This window comes from Ornithorhynchus anatinus, chromosome 1, assembly GCF_004115215.2.
Source record: "Ornithorhynchus anatinus isolate Pmale09 chromosome 1, mOrnAna1.pri.v4, whole genome shotgun sequence".
Taxonomy (NCBI): domain Eukaryota; kingdom Metazoa; phylum Chordata; class Mammalia; order Monotremata; family Ornithorhynchidae; genus Ornithorhynchus; species Ornithorhynchus anatinus.
In genome coordinates this window covers 24,204,069-24,224,003 of record NC_041728.1, presented here as the reverse complement: position 1 = coordinate 24,224,003, position 19,935 = coordinate 24,204,069, and the positions used below count along the sequence as shown (strand labels likewise).

General features: G+C 44.9%; 1 long non-coding RNA gene across 2 annotated transcripts in view; it reads left to right on the top strand.

Moving 5' to 3' along the window:
- The window catches only part of LOC114810764, a 33,875-nt gene extending 14,344 nt beyond the window's left edge, over window positions 1-19,531 (top strand). For both annotated transcript variants that reach the window (XR_003758468.2, XR_003758462.2), the window contains exons 2-3: window positions 19,225-19,342; window positions 19,452-19,531. This is a non-coding gene — a long non-coding RNA (uncharacterized LOC114810764). The remainder of the gene's footprint in view (window positions 1-19,224; window positions 19,343-19,451) is intronic.
- The last annotated feature ends 404 nt before the right edge of the window (window positions 19,532-19,935 follow it).

Sequence of the window (19,935 nt, the reverse complement as noted above, 5' to 3'; positions counted from 1 at the left end):
CCTCAGTTCCCTCATCTGTAAAATGGGGATTAAGACTGTGAGCCCCACGTGGGACAACCTGATTCCCCTGTGTCTACTCCAGCGCTTAGAACAGTGCTCGGCACATAGTAAGCGCTTAACAAATACCAACATTAGAGCATGCGCCGGGGAGCCAGAGGACGTGGGTTCCAAACCCAGCTGCGCCACTTGTTTGCTGTGTGACCTTGGGCGAGTCACTTCACTTCTCTATGCCTCAGTTACCTCATCTATAAAATGGGAATTAAGACTGTGAGCCCCACTTGGAAAAGGGACTGTGTCCAACCTGATTACTCTGTATCTACTTCAGCACTTAGAAGAGTGCTTGGCTCATAGTAAGCGCTAAACAATTACCACATTTATCATTGTTATTATTTTCATTATTTGGTGGTTACAGTGTGCTAAGCACTGAACAGCCCTAAGAGTCCCCCGGTCCCAGGGGGAGGGGGATAAAAATAGAAATGCTAGTTTGGAAGAGCTGAGCGTATATGTGTTGGTGCATAGCTCCTGGATGTATGGGCAGGTTCTTCACTGACTTTATATTGCTTTTGGAATAATATAGTGCCTCATAAATAATCCATGCTGTCCTGTACTATCCACTGCATTAGTGCATCAGAAAATTTACTTTCTGATGGAGTGCTGAGCTCAGAAATCCTCCTTTGCTAATTACCCCTCACCCGAAGTCTAGACCAGATTTAACCTCTTCGGAACCAGAAACAGAACATTACTAGGAGAGGGTGAGCGGTGGGGAAATGATCTTCCCCTAAACATGTGATTCAGTCCACTAAGCAGCATACTCTTATGGAAAGAGCACGGGCCTGGCAGTCAGAGGACCTGTGTTCAAATCCCTTTGTGCCACTTGCCTGTTGTGTGACCTTGGGCAAGTCTCATAACTTGTCTGTGCCTCAGGTTCCTCCTCTGTAAAATGGGGATGAAAGACCTGTTCTTACTCCTACTTGGATTGTGAGCCCCATGTGGGTCAGGGACTGTATCTGACCTGATTATCTTGTTATCTACTCAAGTGGTAGACAAAGCGCTTGCCAAATTGTGAGCACTTAAATACCACATTATTCCTATTATTGAGCTCTTAAAAGATAAGCGACCTATTACGGTCAGCGCTGGGAGGTGTTCTGGGCTTAGGGAGAGTTGCTTGCTTCATTATTAAGGTCATATCTTTTCCAAGAGGGCTTCCCCAGTTAAATCCTCTTTTTCCTGACATGCTGTCCTTCTGCATAGTCTATGCACTTGGATCTGTGACCTTAGGACATTTGATATTCACCCCATCCCCCGACCCAGCTGCATTCATATACATATCTTTAAATTATATATTATAAATTACTTATTCGTATTCATGTCTGTCTCCCCTTCTAGACTAAGCTCGTTAGAGGCAGGGATCGTGTTCGCTAATTCTGTTGTACTCTCCCAAACGCCTAGCACAGTGCTCTGCACATAGTAAGTGCTTAACAAATATCATTAATTAATTAATGAATATTCACAACTCCTCTTGGGTAGGGAATATTTGTTTTGCTTCTGTTGTACTTACCCATACTCCGAGTATGGTGCTTTAACTGTGATATTTGTTAAGCACTTAGTATTTGCCAAGCACTGTTTCTAAATACTGTATTAAAATGGCCTTCTTGCCATTTCTTCAATAGCTAGAACTGGCTTACCATATATATATTTATTTATGCATTCTTTCAATCCTATTTATCGAGCATGTACTGTGTACAGAGTACTTTACTAAGCACTTGGAATATATACATATATATGGGAGTCAGAGGTCATGGGTTCTAATCCCACCCCTGCCGCTGTCAGCTGTGTGACCTTGGGCAAGTCACTTAACTTCTCTGTGCCTCAGTTACCTTATCTGTAAAATGGGGATGAAGACTGCAAGCCTTACGTGGGACAGCCTGATTACCTTGTATCTACCCCAGCGCTTAGAACAGTGCTTGGCACATAGTAAGCGCTTAACAAATGCCAACATTATTATTATTATAATATACACTAAAACATGATGATATATAACATTAACCTTTCAAAAGGGGGGTTTGCAGGAAGAGTGGTTAGGGAATGGAAGAAGAAAGGCAAGATGTTCAAGTGGAGAAGTCCTGAAGGCAAGAGGAAACATATAATTGTAGGTCAGATGAGAGGGCAAAGGCAAGAGAGAGACGTCTGGCTGCTAAAGCCAAGTGACTGAAAGAATTCCCCAAAAGTAATTTCAAGACAGTTTAGATTGTAAGCCTTTAGAGGGAAGGGATCGTGTCTTCTGTATCTGGGGTACTCTCCCCACTGCTTATTACAAGGGCACTGTCCAGTAGGTGCTCAGTAAATAGCACTGATTGATTCACTGGCCAGAGCTACATACTTCATCTCAATTTCTGCCTCATCCAAAGCAGCTAAGGAATTGAAGCACCAGGCCCAGACCAAAGAGTTCAAAACAAACCAAAAGAGACTCATGGACCGATGGAATAATGACACAGATCTTTGGGTCCTTGTAGCTTAGAGGGGGCAGGAAATGTCTCTGAGGATCAATCAAAAGTATTTATTGAGTACTTACTGTGTGCAGAGCACTATAGTAAGCACTTGGGAGAATACAATATAATAGAGTTGGCAGACATGTTCCCAGCCCACAGTGAAGCATATAGTCTAGAGTGAGACAACCCTGATGTCTAGACTGTGAGCTTGTTATGGGCAGTCAGTCAATCATATTTATTGAGCCCTTATTGTGTGCAGAGCACTGTACTAAGCGCTTGGGAGGGTACAGAGAACCAGCGTGGCTTAATGGAAAGAGCACAGGCTTGGGAGTCAGAGGTCGTGGGTTCTTATCCCGACTCCGCCACTCGTCTGCTGTGTGACCTTGAGCAAGTCGCTTAGCTTCTCTGGGCCTCAGTTACCTCATCTGTAAAAATGGGGATTAAAAAATGTGAGCCCATGTGGGACAATCTGATTACCCTGTATCTATCCCAACGCTTAGAACAGTGTTCTGCACATAGTAAGCACTTAAATACCATAGTTATTATTATTATTACCGTAAAACAAGAAACATTCCCTGCCCACAATGAGCTTACAGTCTAGAGACGAGTTTACAATCTAGCAGGAAATGTTGGGGAGGAATATATCTGCCAACTTTGTTATATTGTACTCTCCCAAGTGCTTAGTTTGATGCTGTGCACACAGTAAGTGCTCAATAAATTCCACTGATTGATTGATTGATGTAGTAGGGAGAGGGGAGGCTGGAGTAGATGGGTGACTGGTGATCTCCCAACTTGTCTAGGATTCCTAAACTGGTTCTGTTCCAACCCAACCCTGTTCTAACCCTAGAGGCTCTAGTGGAACTGGGTGGGAACAACCAGTAAGACTTTTATCTGCTTTCCTGCTCTGTCTCTCCCCCACCTTTTTTTCCGCTTTGACATCTGTTGAGCACTTTCTATGTACCAGGCACTGCATTAAGCACTGGGATAGATACAAGCTAATCAGGTTGGACACAATGTCCCATGTGGGGCTCACAATCTTAATCCCCATTTTACAGATGAGGTAATTGAGGCACAGAGAACTTAAGTGGCTTGCCTAAGGTCACACAGCAGACAACAGGAAGAGACAACTGGGGATTAGAACCCAGGTCCTTCTGACTGCAGGCCTAGGCTCTATCCAAGAGGCCACGCTGCTTCTGAGAGAACCAGAATGAAAGTTAGATTCAGTGGTCAAAAAACTTATCTGGATCTTGAAAAGTAGTTCTGGGTCTAGGAGTCTCCTTCCCATCTGGGAAATTTAGTGCAGAAACTAGGTGTGGTACCTTACATTACATGGAGCTTGAGCTCATTAAAGCAGTGATGATAATTATCATGGTAATACTAAATGGGTTATTTCAGGAAAGAGAATGTAACTCTTGATCTTGCAGACCCTTCTTCAGGTTGGTCACAATATTCTGTATTAACAGATGGATGATGGGCCAAAGCATAGTTGCTTTCAAAAGATTTTTCAACAGGAGGCACACGGTCAAACTTTCCTTCTATTCTATTCTATTGGAAATTTACATAGTTCCTTCTGTTTGACACTCAGACAGAACCCTATGCCTAGCTCATATTTCTCATCTGTGAATTATGGATAATACAGTAATGCCTCTGAAAAGGAAAACAACCCCAAGATACATGGTTGTTTTGAGGTATCACAAGTAAAGCTTGCAGAACTCTTGCCCAAATCCAAAGTGAAACCTATTAAGCACTCTCCCAGATCTGTTATCCCCTCTCTGAGCTCTCCTCCATTGAACTCTCTGAGGAAAAAAGCTCTCTTTTTAAAGATGGGGAAACTGAGGTTCAGGAATTTGGCGGAGGTCACCGAAGGAGTCGTTGGCAGCGTTGGAATGAAAATCTGTGAGCTGCCTATTCTGAGGCAGCTTGGTTACTGCCATTGTCGGAGACAAAATCTTCTGCTGGAATGCCCCAGTGAAGGCATTTCTTCCATTCCAGTGCCAACTCTCTTTGGAGAAGAAATATTCATCTTTGATTTAATTTAATTCTGATCATAGATTCCTCTGACCGGCATAACCCCTATGAGACTGGCTGGCCTTGCCCCCAGTCTAAATTTCAGCTGCTTCAATTTAATTTTCTCCTGTTCAGTCCTCAGTGAACATGGGGGAAAGCTGATCGGCATTCTCCCCGTAAATCTTACATCTACTGGAAAACAATTATTAAGTTTCCCTCCAGCTTTACCTTCTCTAAGATAAACAGCCCTAATTCCTTTAAACTTGCCCTCGGGGGCCTATTTTTCCACCCTCTAATCACATTTGCTATTCACATCTCACCCCTTTTCAGTTTCTCTGCATTCTTTGGGGGACCAGAACTTGGCACAGCATTGCAATGAAAATTCGGCCCGTATTTCTGGCGAAACATCCCTCAACTATGTTGTTTTTTTCAAGAACTGCACTAACATATTCAACTCCTCATAGGAACCCCAGATCTTTTTTCTGCAATCCCTGTACCTAGCTAATCTTTCCCCACCCTGCGTCAGTTTGGATTTCTAAGGGCACTACTTTGTACTCGGCTCTTTGAATTTCACCCCATTACCTTTGGCCCATTTTCTCAATTGGGCTAAGTCACTTTGAATTCGATTCCTGCCTTAGCATAGTGTAGTGTGGGCGACTCCTACCCAATTTTGATTCAGCTGCTAACTGGCGTGCCTAATCTTGCGTCTTCAATCTAGATCAACAAAGACACTAAATGGGACCAGGTCCGGAAATGAATCCTCTGAAACATCACTTGATGCATGTCCTAGATTTTGCCCGAGCCCAAGTGCTTTCTGGGGAGGAAGGACCTAGCTGTTGGGATTGATATTTTTATCCCACAGAGCAAATGGTGAGTTGATTCCCTCCCTCCCACACCCATCATAGTGCACGCATGCCATAATTCTGCTTTTTTCTCACTTCTTCAGGGGAGAAAAAGTTACTTTGGTCACTCATCTCCAGACCAGTTGCTCTCTTTGAATCTGGCAAAGAGATATATTTCTCCCCTGGAAGAGGAGACATGGGACTACCGAAAGGTATTACAAGGAAACTGAGGTAGGGTGAATCGGGTATCACTGAGTAGTGCTGTGTTGGGCTTCCTGGCACCCAAGACTGTGTCCCACTCTTACTCCTCTCTCCCTTCCATATTTCTAAAAGTAGGGCTTATGCAGGTAATTCAGTTGAAAATGAGGTTTCTTCCTGAATTTTGCAAATAATTGCTTATTTTTCTTGTGGAGAGTCACTGGCAGTTGCTCAGGGTAGGCTAGTACTGTAATGCATCACTAGACAGGCAAATTATAAGATTCTGCACTTAGTCCAATCTCCCCGTTGACGTCTAGCACAAGTCCTCTCTTTGGCCTGGTAGTCCCTCTCTCTTCATATCTGACAGATCACCACTGTCTTCATCTTCAAAGCCTTCCTAAAATCCCATCTCCTTTAGGAGGCCTTCCCTGCCTAAGTGCTCATTTCCCCTCTTCTCTCTCCTTTTGCATCATCTATAACCCTTAAGCACTTGATGTTCACCCTACCCCCTATGTACATATTCTTTTACTCTGCCATTTCCCATTTCTGTAATTTATTTTAATGTCTGTCTCCCCCTCTAGAGGTAAGCTCTTTGTAGGCAGGGATTATCATTAACTTTTGTATTGTACTATACTCTCCCCAATTCTTAGTATAGTCCTACGCACACAGTTAGTGCTCAATAAATATCATTGATTGTTGGATAAATCGAGTGTAACTTTTCTGAAAGTTTGTAAATAAACAGCACCCAGGGCACCATGAGCCCTAGTGAAAAGAGTACAGGACTGGGAAAGTAGGATAGCTGTGTTCTCATCCCAGCTCTGCCACTGGCCTGCTGGGTGACCTTGAGAAATCACTTAGCCTCTCTGGGTCTCAGTTTCCTCATCTGTAAAATTTGGTTAAGACACCTGCTCTTTCCTCCTCCGAGACTTTGAGTCCCAAGAGGGACCGGGGCTGGGGGGTCTAGGGGAGGAAAGAGGACTGATCTATGGGGCAGACTGCAGTTGAACCAGCTGCATGATATATGCATGATTATGCAGCCCCAGCATGAGCTCTGCTTTAGCTGCATTTGAAAATGTTCCCAAGTGATTTAGTTACTGCACAGTAACTGCCATTCAACCACATTTATGCCCCGGGATTTATTTTGTTCATCCAATGAAATGTGTTTAAATTGGTTTCCTTTTTTAAACTTCCTTATCAAAATTTGGGGCTAGGATTTGCCATTGTGATGAAATGGCCAGGATCCCCTCCCACTTTATTAACTGCAGTTATCCCCATTAGAGCTGCCATATGTCTTACGCAGTCAGTTAAGCAGTTGTACTCACCAAGGGCTTAGTGTGTGCAGAGCACTGTGCTAAGTACTTGGGAGAGTTCACCAAATACGTAAGACAGGAGTCTGTCTTTAGGTATTTATAATATACAGTATTCATTCATTGCTTCTTACAAGGAGTGGTGTATAATGAATGTTTAACCCGCTGTAATGTTGGGGCGGGGAGGGAATGTAACAGAATTGTGGAGGGAAATGAACACTTCTTTCTGTCCATGTGGTGTTTAATTTCAGTTGCAAAGAGACATCCAATGAGAGATGTCCTGTAGGCAGGGCATTGTAATTGGGCTCAGATCGCATGGAGGATGATGTGGCAAAGGGAATGAAGAAGGTGGCCATGAGAAGAGAAAAGTAAAGGACTTGAAACTGAATTCTTTTCCCTCTTCCACTCCCCCTCCATTTCCTTATTTTCTTCTCCCTCCTCCTCTTCCCCCTCCATTTCCTTCTTTCCTTCTTCCTCCTATTCCTTCTCCTCAGGGCAGAAATGTTTTTGAGGAGAAAAAAAATCCAGTGGGAAAGAGTGACATCCACGTCATTAGACTTGGCAAGCACATCTGTTTTGTTCTCTTCAGGGGTTATATTAGCTTCTCTCAGCTATATGTCCCCCATTATTTCATTTAGTCATTTTATTAATGATGTTTCACCACAATTCTCAGCACTAAATGACCCTAATTTTCAGATGAAGAAATTGAAGCCCAGTGAGAGGGTAAGAAAGTCTATGAGCTCATCATAAGTCAAGCAGAGGCAGGGATTGGGAAGATGATTTACAAGCTTCTGACTATGTGACTATTTTCCTGATCCCTAAGCTGTTTTAATGTCTTTTCTCCCCCTGTAGAGTGCAAGCTCCTTGTGAGCAGGGATCGTGTCTACCAACTCTGGTATATCATACTTTCCCAAGCACTTACTACAGTGCTTTGCTCACAGTAAGTGCTCAGTAAATACTACTGATTGATATGGCGCTTCTATCCACTTCTATTGATAAGAAACCTGGGTAGGCGACATTTCAGAGTGGCATTTGCCCGACACCATCAGCATAAGTAGTGTTTATTGAGTATCTGAAGTATACATTTTCCCCCCCTTTCCTCTGCTCCTCCTCCCCTAATCACCCCACTCTCTCCCTCTGCTCTACCCCCCTTCCCGCCCCACAGCACTCGTGTGTATATGTACATATCTATTATTCTATTTCTTTTATTAATGATGTGCATATATCTATAATTTTATTTATTTTGATGTTATTGACGCCTGTATACATGTTTTGTTTTGTTGTCCGTCTCCCCCCTTCTAGACTGTGAGCCCGTTGTTGGGTAGGGATTGTCTCTATCTGTTCCCGAATTGTACTTTCCAAGCGCTTAGTATAGTGCTCTGCCCACAGTACGCACTCAATAAATACGATAGAATGAACGAATACATAGAACCGTGCTAAGGTACTGCCCCTATTCTCTGGGGGCTTATAATTAGTCTAATTTGTCCACTGAATAGTCAGCTTGCCCTGCATCAGGAGGATAATGCTGTGACTGAATAGAGGCAACCAAACATACACTCTGAAATGTTATCATTCATCTAGCCTCGAGGCAGCCATACGCACGCACAAATTTCTGCCTTCGTCACTTCCTTGTGACTTAAGATTACATTGGACAATCTGACCTATTGTCCAATTCCCAGTGAGGCAACAGGCTATTCATCCATTCCAAGTTCGTGTTTTTTTTGCCCAGAGGCCCATTCAGTGTATGGGCCAGGTAGTGTTCAGGCCCACACACTCACCCTCGGGCACTCTTTGTGTTTGTCTAATTTGAAAACACTTCTGCTTGGGAAACTTCATTAGGAGGGTGATTAACTCAATAGATTAATCTCATCATGGTTTAACATTTGGATTCCTGAATTTTCCACCTTGGTTCTGCCCCATATAGAACACTGCATCCAAACTGGATAATCAGTCAATCAATTGTATTTACCGAGCACTTACTTTGTTAAGAGCCCTGTACCATGTGTTTAGGAGATTACAGTACAACAGAGTTGGTAGACTTGTTCCCTCACCATAGCAAGCTTATAGTCTAGAGGGGGGGAGACATTAATATAAATACATAAATTCCATATGTGTATATAAGTGTTCTGGGGCCGAGAGGGGGTGAACAGAAGGTGCAAATCTGAGCGCAAGGGGGACGCAGACGGAAGCGGGAGAAGAAGAAATGGAAGCTAAGTTGGGGAAGGCCTCTTGGAGGAGATGTGCTTTGAATAAGGCTTTGAAGGTGGGAAGAGTGATGGAAGGGAGGGCATTCCAGGCCAGAGGCAGGACATGGGTGAGGGGTCAGTGGTGAGATAGGCGAGATTACGGTGCAGTGAGTATGTTGGCATTAGAGGAGCAAAGTGTGCAGGCTAGGTTTAGGAAACCAGGGACATAAGGTAGGAAGTGTGTATTAAAGCCTGTGGTAAGGAGTTTGTTTGATGTGGAAAATAAGTGGGCAACCACTGGAAGTTCCTAAGGACTGGGGAAATGTGGACTGAATAGTTTTGGAGAAAAATAATCCCAGAAGCAGAGTGAAGTATGGACTGAAGAGGGGAGAGACAGGGGGCAGGAGATCAGCAAGGAGGCTGATGCAGTAGTCAGAGTGGGATAAGTTAAGTGCTTGGATTAACGTGGTAGCAGCTTGGATGGAGAGGATGGAGAGTAAAGGAAAGATTTTTGTGACATTGCGAAGGTTAAAGTGACAGGATTTGGTGACAGACTGATGGCGGTGCTGTCTACAGTGAGGGGAGAGTCACGGAGGGGACAGGGTTTCAGCGGGAATATAAGGAGTTCAGTTTTGGACCTGTTAAGTTTGAAGTGTTGGTGGGACAGCCAACTAGAGACGCACTGATGGCAAGAGGAAATATGGGACTGTGGAGATCAGAGTTGGAAATATAGATTTGGGAGATGGTAATCGAAGCCATGGGAGTGAATGAGTTCTCCAAAGGAGTGGATATATATGGAGAATAGAAGGGGACCCAGAACCAAGCCTTGAGGGACTCCCACAGTTAGAGGATAGGAGGCAGAGGAGGAGTCAGCAAAAGAGATGGAGAATGAGTGGCCAGAGAGATAGGAGGAGAACCAGAAGAGGACAGTGTCAGTGAAGCAAAAGGTGGATATTGTTTCCAGTGTTGAAGGCAGCTGAGAGGTCAGAGAGGATTAGGATGGAGTAGAGGCTATTGAATTTGGCAAGAAGGAGACCACTGGTGACCTTTGAGAGGGTAGTTTCAGTGGAGCAAATTTGGGGGAAGACAGATTGGAGGGGTCAAGGAGAAAATTAGAGGAGCCTGTGGGAGTAGACAACTCACTCAAGGAGTTTGAGGATGAATGGTAGGAAAGAGATGGGGCAATAACTGGAAGGAGCTGTGGGGTCAAGGGACTTTTTGTAGGATTGGGGAGACATGAGCCTGTTTGCAAGCATTCAGGAAGAAGCCACTGGAAAGTGAACAGTTGACGACGATGATCAGGGAGGGAAGAAAGGAGGGGGCAAGTATTTCGGTAAGGGGCAAAGGGATGAGGTTGGAAATACAGGTAGAGGGAGTGGATTTTGAAAGGAGGCGGGAGATCTCCTCTTGAGATAGTGCTGGAAAAGATGGGAGAGTTGAAAAAGGGGCAGGAGGAAGGAGGGACTGGAGAAGAACAGGGGAGATTATAGGGAGGTAATCCCATAATTGAGTACGGAAAAGCCCACAACCCAATTAATTCTGGCTGCCCTATTCCCAGCTTCCCTACCTGGTTAGGCAATCCACCATTTCACTGACCGCTCAAGCAAGAAAGCCACTGAGTAATCTTTGACTCATCAGTATCACCAAATTGAGCAGCTTTTTCCTTCACCCCTACCTCTTCCTCTCCTTCCTACACTTCCACTCTTAGCTCAGGCTGTTGATATCTTTTCCTTACATTTTTGCTATTCCGCCTCCTCTTCCCCTGACACCTCCCTTCCCCCCCCGGCCCCCACCAACGTTGCTCCCTCCAGAACTGCCGCTTCACTACACAGATTCCTAGGTGGCTTTTTCTTGCAGAAAGAATTGGGGTCTAGGTTCATGCCTTGTGTTTCAAAGTAACTCCAGACCACCTCACTTGCCTTGCCTCTGCATTGTTTCATCACTCCTTCTGGGCCTGTCTCTAGTCCCCTCTCCTCCCTTTGTATTCTTAAATAGGGAGCCCCTTGAGGGCCTGGGACCATAACCAATTCCCACTTAGGCTTTCTTCCCCAGCACTTAGTATGGTGCTTTGAATATAATAAATACTATTTTACTACTGATCTGTCTGTTCTTACCTACCCTCTTCATCCAGTCATCACATTTCTGACTCTGAGCCTTCTCCTCAGCCACCTACTATGCTTAGAACGACCATCCTATTCTCCATCCCCTCACAAATTCATTAAGCCCCCTCACTTTATACATCACTTTGTGTAGTGGCACCTGCAGATGGATATGAAAAAACCCCACATTTTGGTGATAAAAAATAACTTACATTCTTTAACGTTGACTTCGCCATGTTTTGGCAGAGAGGAAACTGGGGCCCATAGAGAAGTTAAGTGATTTACTTATGAGAGGCATCTCCTGAATGAAATCAATTGTAGAACAGGATTAGAAATCATAATCCTCTAATCCTTATGTATTTATACCCATCTTCAGCATTTAGGAATAGTCAACTTTCTATTCAGTTATTCAGCAGCTACTTGACACCTGGCTTTTCCTCCTGCTTCCACCCTCCTAAATCTCATCTCCTTCAACAAGCCTTCCCTGACTAATTAGCAGTACCCCATATTTTATCAATCCTTCACCTGCCTCTTGTATTTATGTATTTATTTATGCCCTGCCTCCTGACCTGAACTGAACATTTACTTTTACTTATTCTGATTTTATTGGTTGGGGATATTTCTAAGTCTGTCTCCCACTGTACAGTGTAGACTCCTTGGGGGCAGGGACCGTGTCTAGCACTTCTATTGTATTTTCCTGAGCTTTTAGTACAGTGTACTGCATTTCAGTAGGCACTTAATAAATACCATTACTATTTCTCCTACTAATCTTCTTGGTAAATCATTTCTGTCTGCCAGTCTCCCTCATTAGATTGTAAGCCCCATGAAGTCAGGGAACACTTTTTTTGCTCCCAAGTGTTCCATTGGATGTTCTGCACTCAGGAGACCCAAACTCAATATCACTGATTTGAATGAATCTTTAAATCCTTGCTTAGGCCGTGAAGATTTGGCTGAATGTAAAACTGCCCCGCTCAGAGTCACACGTGGAGGGTTTCCAGTACTCTACCAGTCTTGACTATGGGAGGGAAAGTCAAGCAGATACATATCCATTCCATTCCTACCTTGGGCAGTGGCTAGCAAGTAGAAGGCAATCTGCTGCAAGTCAAAACTCCCCTGTGCTGGGCAGCGGCAGCATGGGAGAGAGTCAAGGGCAGAGACCTGAGTTTACTGCGCGGAAGAAGGCAGTGGTAAACCACTTCCGTATTTTTTCCAAGAAAACGCTATGGATACACTACCAGAACGACTGCAGATGGAGGTGGGGCGTTCTGGGAGAGATGCGTCCATGGCATCGCTATGGGTTGGAGACGACTTGACGGCATTAGACAGGAAAAGAGGCAAATTGACCGACTGGGCAGAACCAGAAAAAAAAGTGAAAACTAAACTAGTTCATAACGGGTTGGTTAAAAGGCACTGGCAGATCAAGTGCTAGGGCAGCTTAGATTAAAGACCTCGGCCTATGGCTGTGATAAAACCTTTCAATTAAGTCCAGGCCCTGTCGAGACCTGCCATCACTTGGTTGGTGACCCAAGTCTCTGACTTTGGGTGATCTATCTCTAACCTTTGCTACCCAGTCCCCACCATCTAGTCCTTCACCGAGTCACACCACTTTATCCTGTATCCACGCCTTCCTCTCCATCCCATTATTAAAGCTGTTCAGTCCCTGGCCTCCTTGCATTGGACTACTAAAGCTCTATACCACCAGTCTTTTTTTATAATGGTATCTGTTAATCACCTACTATGTGCCAGGCTCTGCACTAAGCGTTAAGGTAACAATGCAAGTCTAACTTGGAGGGCTCAGTCTTAATCCCCATTTTACAAATGAGGAAACTGAGGCACAGAGCAGTTAAGTGACTTGCCCAAAGTCACACAGCAGACAGGCGGCAGAGCTGGGATTAGAACCCAGGTCCTTCAGACTTCTAGGCCCGTGTTCTGCTTTATGCACTGTTTTAAGAACTGAAGACAGGCCAATGGGTCAGGTCTCTGTCTCAGACCATTGATTCATCAAGCTCGGGGCCCTATCTCTGGCAGTGGCACCCAAGGTTGAGTGGGAGAAGAATGTGATGGGGCTTTTCATTCTTGTGGCTAGAAGTGTGCTGGATTCCGGCACCCCCATTAGAAGCCAAACATTACATTCATTCATTCATTCAGTAGTATTTATTGAGTGCTTACTATGTGCAGAGCTCTGTACTAAGCGCTTGGAATGTACAATTTGGCAAAAGATAGAGACAATCACTTGCCCAGTGAAGGGCTCACAGTCTAAACGGGGGAGACAGGCAGCAAAGCAAAACAGAACAAAACAAAAACAAGACAACATTATCAAAATAAATAGAATCAAGGAGATGTACATGTCATTGACAAAATAAATAGGGTAATAAATAGTATATACAAATGAGCACAGTGCTGAGGGAAGGAGAAGGGGGAAGAGCCCGGGGGGGAGGGGGAGCAGAGGGAAAGGAGGAGGCTCAGTCAGGGAAGGCCTCCTGGAGGAGGTGAGCTCTCAAGAGGGGAAGAGCGTTAGTGTGGCAGATGTGAGGAGGGAGGGCATTCCATATAGCAACCTGCCCCTGCCATCAAGTCCTTCTTTCCCAAGCTCTCAGTCATCCACTGGGCTTCTCTGAAGGCTACTCGGTTTCTCTGCCACCTGTTCCCGCCTACCCGATTTTTTCAGTTTCCTACTCCAAACTGCACCCATTTTTCCGACCAACCATCTCTATAAATGCCACTAGACCCAAGGGCCTGACCTTAAGAATGTGGGTAGCTTAGTACAAACCATCCCCGTTACTGCAAAAACAACTCAAGTACATTATTACAGGCAGTAGAACAGGAACCTTTTAGCCACTGGTGTCTGAGCAATGCTCACTCAAAGGGAAATGAGCCAGAAAAAATCACCACTGTATTTTTAATGGTATTTGTGAAGCACTTACTACGTGCCAGACACTGTATTAAGCGCTGGGGTAGATACAAGCTGCTCAGTTTGATCACAGTCCATGTCCCACGGGGGGTTCACAGTTTCAATAACCATTTTACAGATGAGGTAACTGAGCCATAGAGACGTTGAGTGATTATCCCATGGTCAGCCAGCAGACAAGTGGCGGAGCTGGGATTAGGACCCAGGTCCTTCTGATTCCCAAGGCCGAGCTCTATCCAGTAGGCCATCCTGCATCTCTATTTCTACGGAACAAAGTGTGCATGATATTCTGTTTCAAGGAAACACTATCTCTAGTACCTAGGTACTTACTTGTAAGCGTTTTCAGCACTTGCATATATTCCATTATCCAATTGTGCATTCAATTTTCATTTTGATTACTCTGAATATACTTGTATGTCTGTCACCCCCATTACAGTGTAAGCTCTTTGTTAGCAGGGAACATGTCACTTACTAGTTTTATACTTCCCAAGTGCTTAATTCAGTTCAGTACACCCAATGAGCACTCAATAAAGACTGCCCTATTATTCACACTCCTGGATCTGTAGAAACAAAGAATGGCTCTATATAATGCTACCTGTCCTCTGCTCTCACTAAATACATCTTCTCACCATTCCCTTTACATGGTTTCCTCGCCACTGGGCCTTTGCCCCTTTGGACAAATTTGAAACACCCAGCTCTTCATTCTTTGCTTTCTCACAGTGCTAATTAATTAGTTATGATACTTACTGTGGTCAAGTACCACACAAGAAGCTGGGGTAGATACAAAATAGACCACCCTGCCCCACAAGGGGCCCACAGCCTAAGAGGAAGAGAGAGTAGGTATCTTTCCCCATTTTACAGATAAGGCAATAGAAGTCCAGAAATGTTAAGTGACTAGTCCAAGGTCACCCGGCAGGCCATCAAGCAAAGCTGGGATTAGAACCCAGACCTCCCAACTTCCACTCCAATCCCTATTCACAAGGCAGTGCTGCTTTCTAGGCTCATTAAGGATCTATTCTTTTTTTTTTTGACTTGGGAAAAAGAAAACGTATGCCTCATGCTCTCAGCCCTGAGTAAGGGCTGCTCACTAGATGTTATTTCATCTTTCCCAGAAAATTTATAACAAATATCCTATCAGTGTTGGCATGAAACCAATGGTTTTGCTAAATGCACTGTGACCCTTGGACAAACTGTGGCCTAGTGGAAAGAATTAAAAAACTGGGTGTCACAGAACCTGGGTTCTAATCCCAGCTCCACCGCTTGACGACTCTGTGGCCTTGGGCAAGTCACTTAACTGCTCTGTGCCTCAATCTCCTCATGTGTAAAATGGGGATTCAATACCTGTTCTCCCTCCTGCTTAGACTGTATCTAAATTAATTATCTTGTATTTACCTCAGTGCCTCCTACAATGTGTGGCACAAAGTAAACGCTTAGCAAGTACTCCAATTATGATTTATTATTACCACTTCTAACAGAGCAGTTATATCCGAGTGACATCTTAAATGCAACTACCTATTCTAATACACAGTTTTGATGCAACTTTGTTCTCCTTTTACCCACCTTTCTGATCCTCTACCCAACTAATTAATCCTGTTCGTGTTGGAAGTATATAATTTTGCAACACCTATTCTAATGACAGTTTTCTGGTAGATGCTCAAGAAATGATTATAAAGTCAGATGACTTTTGTAAATCATTATTCCAAGCCAAATGACATGTGCCCTATTTTGAGACTGAAAAATAGAGTACAAGTCATTGATGTGCACTGGGAAAGGGGCAGGAGAATGAGAGGGAGACAGAGAGGGAGACTGAGAGGTGGAGACTACGAGGGAGAGGCTGAGAGAGAGGGAGACAAAGAAGGAGAGACAGAGAAGGGGAGACTGAAAGAAGGAGACTGCTCATTCCTGTTCTCCAACCATTCAGGAACTCCACTCTGCAACAGATTTCACTAGGAGCCGGGGAGGGGAGTTAGAAGGGATCACACAGTCCTACTTTGCTGGCTTTGGAACAGGTAGGCGCCTCTCTCCTGTCCTATGTCAGTCAATCAGTCAAGAGTATTTATTGAGCACTTACTGTGTGCAGAGCACTGTACTATGCATTTGGGAGAGTACAATATAACAGAGTTGGTATAAAGGATGAACTTCCAAAAGGGCAGCATCCCCTTTCAGAGCCAGCTGGGTGCTGCAGGCTGCTTCCCCCTTGGGGCTGTGCTCAGCTGGGTGGCGAATCAGGATCAGCCCAGGGCGGGATCCAGAGGCCAGGTCAGAGCTCCAAGGATGTTACCCCACCAAGTCTCCCCGCCACCACCTCCTCCATCAGGTGCCCTCTCCTCTACGGAGCAGAGAAATATTAAAATGGATGCCATACATGCCCACACTGGAAAGGGAGGGGAGAGGAGATCAGGCTGTGAAAACTGCAGGCAGCACTACTCCGCGTCCTCTGACGTTGGGGATGCTCCATGGCCATGTTGGTAGGGTCTGGAGGGGCGCGATTGTCATCCGAGCACAGGCCTGGGAGACAGAAGGTCAGGGGTTCTGAGCCCGGCTCCGCCACTTGTCTGCTCTGTAACCTTGGGCAAGTCACTTCACTTCTCAGTGCCTCAGTTCCCTCATCTGTAAAATGGGGATTGTGGTTCTGAGCCCCATGGGGGACAGGGACCGTGTCCAACCCAATTTACTTGTATCCACCCCAGTGCTTAGTTCAGTTTCTGGCACATAGTAAGTGCTTAATAAATACCAAAATAATAATAATTATTAATATTATCTGAAGGGCAGTGGCTTGAGTTGTGACTCTCTATGGGGCCCTCCCTTAGTCTAGCGGATTTTAGGGCTACAATCCCTAAGGCCCCATGTTAATCCAGCCCCACTGATGGCTGGGATCATTGGCCATAAAACAAGTCAGACTGATAATGCAGCATAAAGTTGTTTTCCTGTTTTTTGATTGCCTACTTGGTGCCGTGAACTGTATTTGGCTTTGCTTGACCATTGCTTTATCTTCTCTTGATGACCAAATTGACATCCTAACACCACCTTCTCTACTGACCTCAACTCACCCCCTCCAATCTGGCCTCAGCCCCCTTCACTCCACCAAAACTGCCCATTCAAAGGTCATCAATGATCATCTTCTTGTCACATTCAATGGCCTCTACTCCAGCCTAATCCTCCTCTACCTCTCAGCTGCCTTCGACACTGTCAACCATCCCCTTCTCCTGAAAACATTATCCAAGCTCCGCTTCACTGACATTGTCCTCTCCTGGTTCTCCTCCTATCTCTCTTGATTGAGTGCATTCTCAGTCTCTTTCATGGGTTCCTCCTCTGCCTCTCACCCACATAACTGTGGGAGTACTTCAAGTCTCAGTTCTGAGTCCCTTTCTATTCTCTATCTATACCTACTGCCTTGGAGGACTCATTCACTCCTATGGCTTCAATTATCATCTCTCTGTGGATGATTCCCAAATCTACATTTCCAACCCTGATCTGTTTCCTTCTCTGCAGTCTTGTGACATCTCTACTTGGATGTCCTGCCAACACCTCAAACTTAACATATGAAAAACAGAACCTCATATTCCCACCCAAGCCCTGTCCTCCCCTTGACTTTCCTATCACTGTAGACAGCGCCACTATCCTACCTGTCTCAGAAGCCCATAACCTTGGCATTACCTCTACTCATCTCTCTCGTTCAACCCACGTATTCAATCCATCACTAAATCCTATCAGTTCAACCATCACAACACTACTAAAATCCACCCTTTTCTCTCCATCCAAACTGTACCATGCTGATCCAAGCACTTATTCTATACCGCCTTGATTACTGCAACAGCCTCCTTAATGACTTCCCCTCTCCTTGACCCCACGGCTCCCTCCAGTAATTGCCTTATTTTCCTTCCTCCCTCCTGTCTCTCCCCAATCCAGCCCATATTTCACTCTGCTGCCCAGATCATTTCTCTACAAAACTGCTCCATCCAAGTTCCCCCACTCCTCAAGAACCTCCAGCGATTGCCCATCCACCTCTGCATCAAATTGGATCTCCTTTCCCTTGGCTTTAAAGCACTCAATCACCTTGTCCCCTCCTACCTTACCTCCCTGATTAACTACTTCAAGACAGCCCGCACACTTAGCCCCTCTATGCCAACCTACTCACTCTACCTCGATCTCATCTAACTTGCCGACCACATTCTGCCTCTGGTATGGAACTCCCTCCCTTTTCATAGCTGACAGACCATCACTCTCCCCACCTTCAAAGCCTTATTAAAAGCCTCCAAGAGGCCTTCCCCAACTAAGTCCTCATTTCCTCTTGTCCCACACCCTCTTGCATCACCCTTGTACCTGGATTTACACCATTTATTCACCCCTCCCTAAGGCCCAAAGCACTTATGTACATAGCCATAATTTATATTAATGTCTGTCTCCCCCTCTAGACTATAAGCTCACTGTGAGCAGGGAACATGTCTACCAACTCTGTTATATTGTACTCTCCCAAGCGTTTAGTACTGTGCTCTGCACACAGTAAGCATTCAATAAATTTGATTGATTTACTATTTCAGTGTTGCTACAGCTTTCCAAGAAGGAGAGGTGGAGCGGGAGGGGAAGAAAGAGAAAGAGCAGCAAGTGAGTGGAACTGAGGGAGTGTGGAGAGGGAGGTCAAAAGAAGGAGTGGGTAATGCCTAAGGGATAGGATCCCACTGGAGGGCAGCGAACAGTCTGGGCAAGGATTAGGGAAATGTGGATGAGCAAAACACTGATACTTGGAAGATGGAATGAGGTGGGATGTGCCTGGAAAGGAGAGAAGGAAAAGACATGGCAGTCTGGGCAGGAAAACCTGTGCAGGTCTGCAGCCTGGCAGAAGAGAGAATAGTGGGACTCAAAGGAGGTGAGAGAATCTTACCAGAACGGAAGCTCCGAGTCCCACTGCTAGAAAAGGAAGGACTGCAGAGCGGGAAAGGGTGGGCGGCCCACAGCTCTTACCCCGGTGGCAGGTGAAGAAAACCAGACAGGGAGGGAAGGTTTCCAGGAAGGCAGTCAGGATCACATAGGAGGAAAGAGTTCCTGAGTCAGCAAGAGACTCCTTGAGGGCAAGAATCGTGTCTACCAACTATATTGTACTATATACTCCCAAGCACTTAGGACAGTGCTCTGCACATTGTAAGTGCTCAATAAATAATCACTGATTAACTGATCCTCTGAATCTTAGGGCTGAGACCAAAGAAACATGAAACGGAGAGACATGGACAAGAGAGGAAACCAGAGAGAACTAGAGATACAGAGACAGAATGATCGAGACCTGAAGACTGCACAGTGTTCTGCACACGGTAAGCGCTCATTTAAAGCACTGATGATGACACAGTCTAACTTCCAGGGCCTGCTAGGCCCAGACATCTCCCTCTTCTTCATGATTCCCCCTTCTCTGCCTCCATCCAGACACACACCAAATGCCAGGAAGTGATGATGATGGCTAATGGTTATAAAAACGAATACAACCTCAGTGGACCATTTCGGTGGTAAGAAATTTAGATGGCTTCTCTCACAAAAACTCAGTTACTGTTGAAGTATTGAAATGAAAGCATTCATTTTAAAACAACCACTAGATGTTGCTCAAAGGCTAATGTCCAAGCTTCAGTCAAACCATGACGGGGAATTATGAATTAATGAATCAGAGAAAGAGAGAGAGAGAGAAAAAGAGAAAGTGAGGAAGAGAGGGAGAGAGAGAGAATTATGTATGGAAAAACTCAAGTGATTGAAAAAGGAGAATGGTGGAAAGCATTAGTACAGAGAATCCAATCAATCAATCGTATTTACTGAGGACATAGTGTGTGCAGAACAGTGTACTAAGTGCTTAGGAAAATACAATATAAGAGTTGGTAGACACGTTCCATGCCCACAATAAGCTTACACTCTAGAGCTT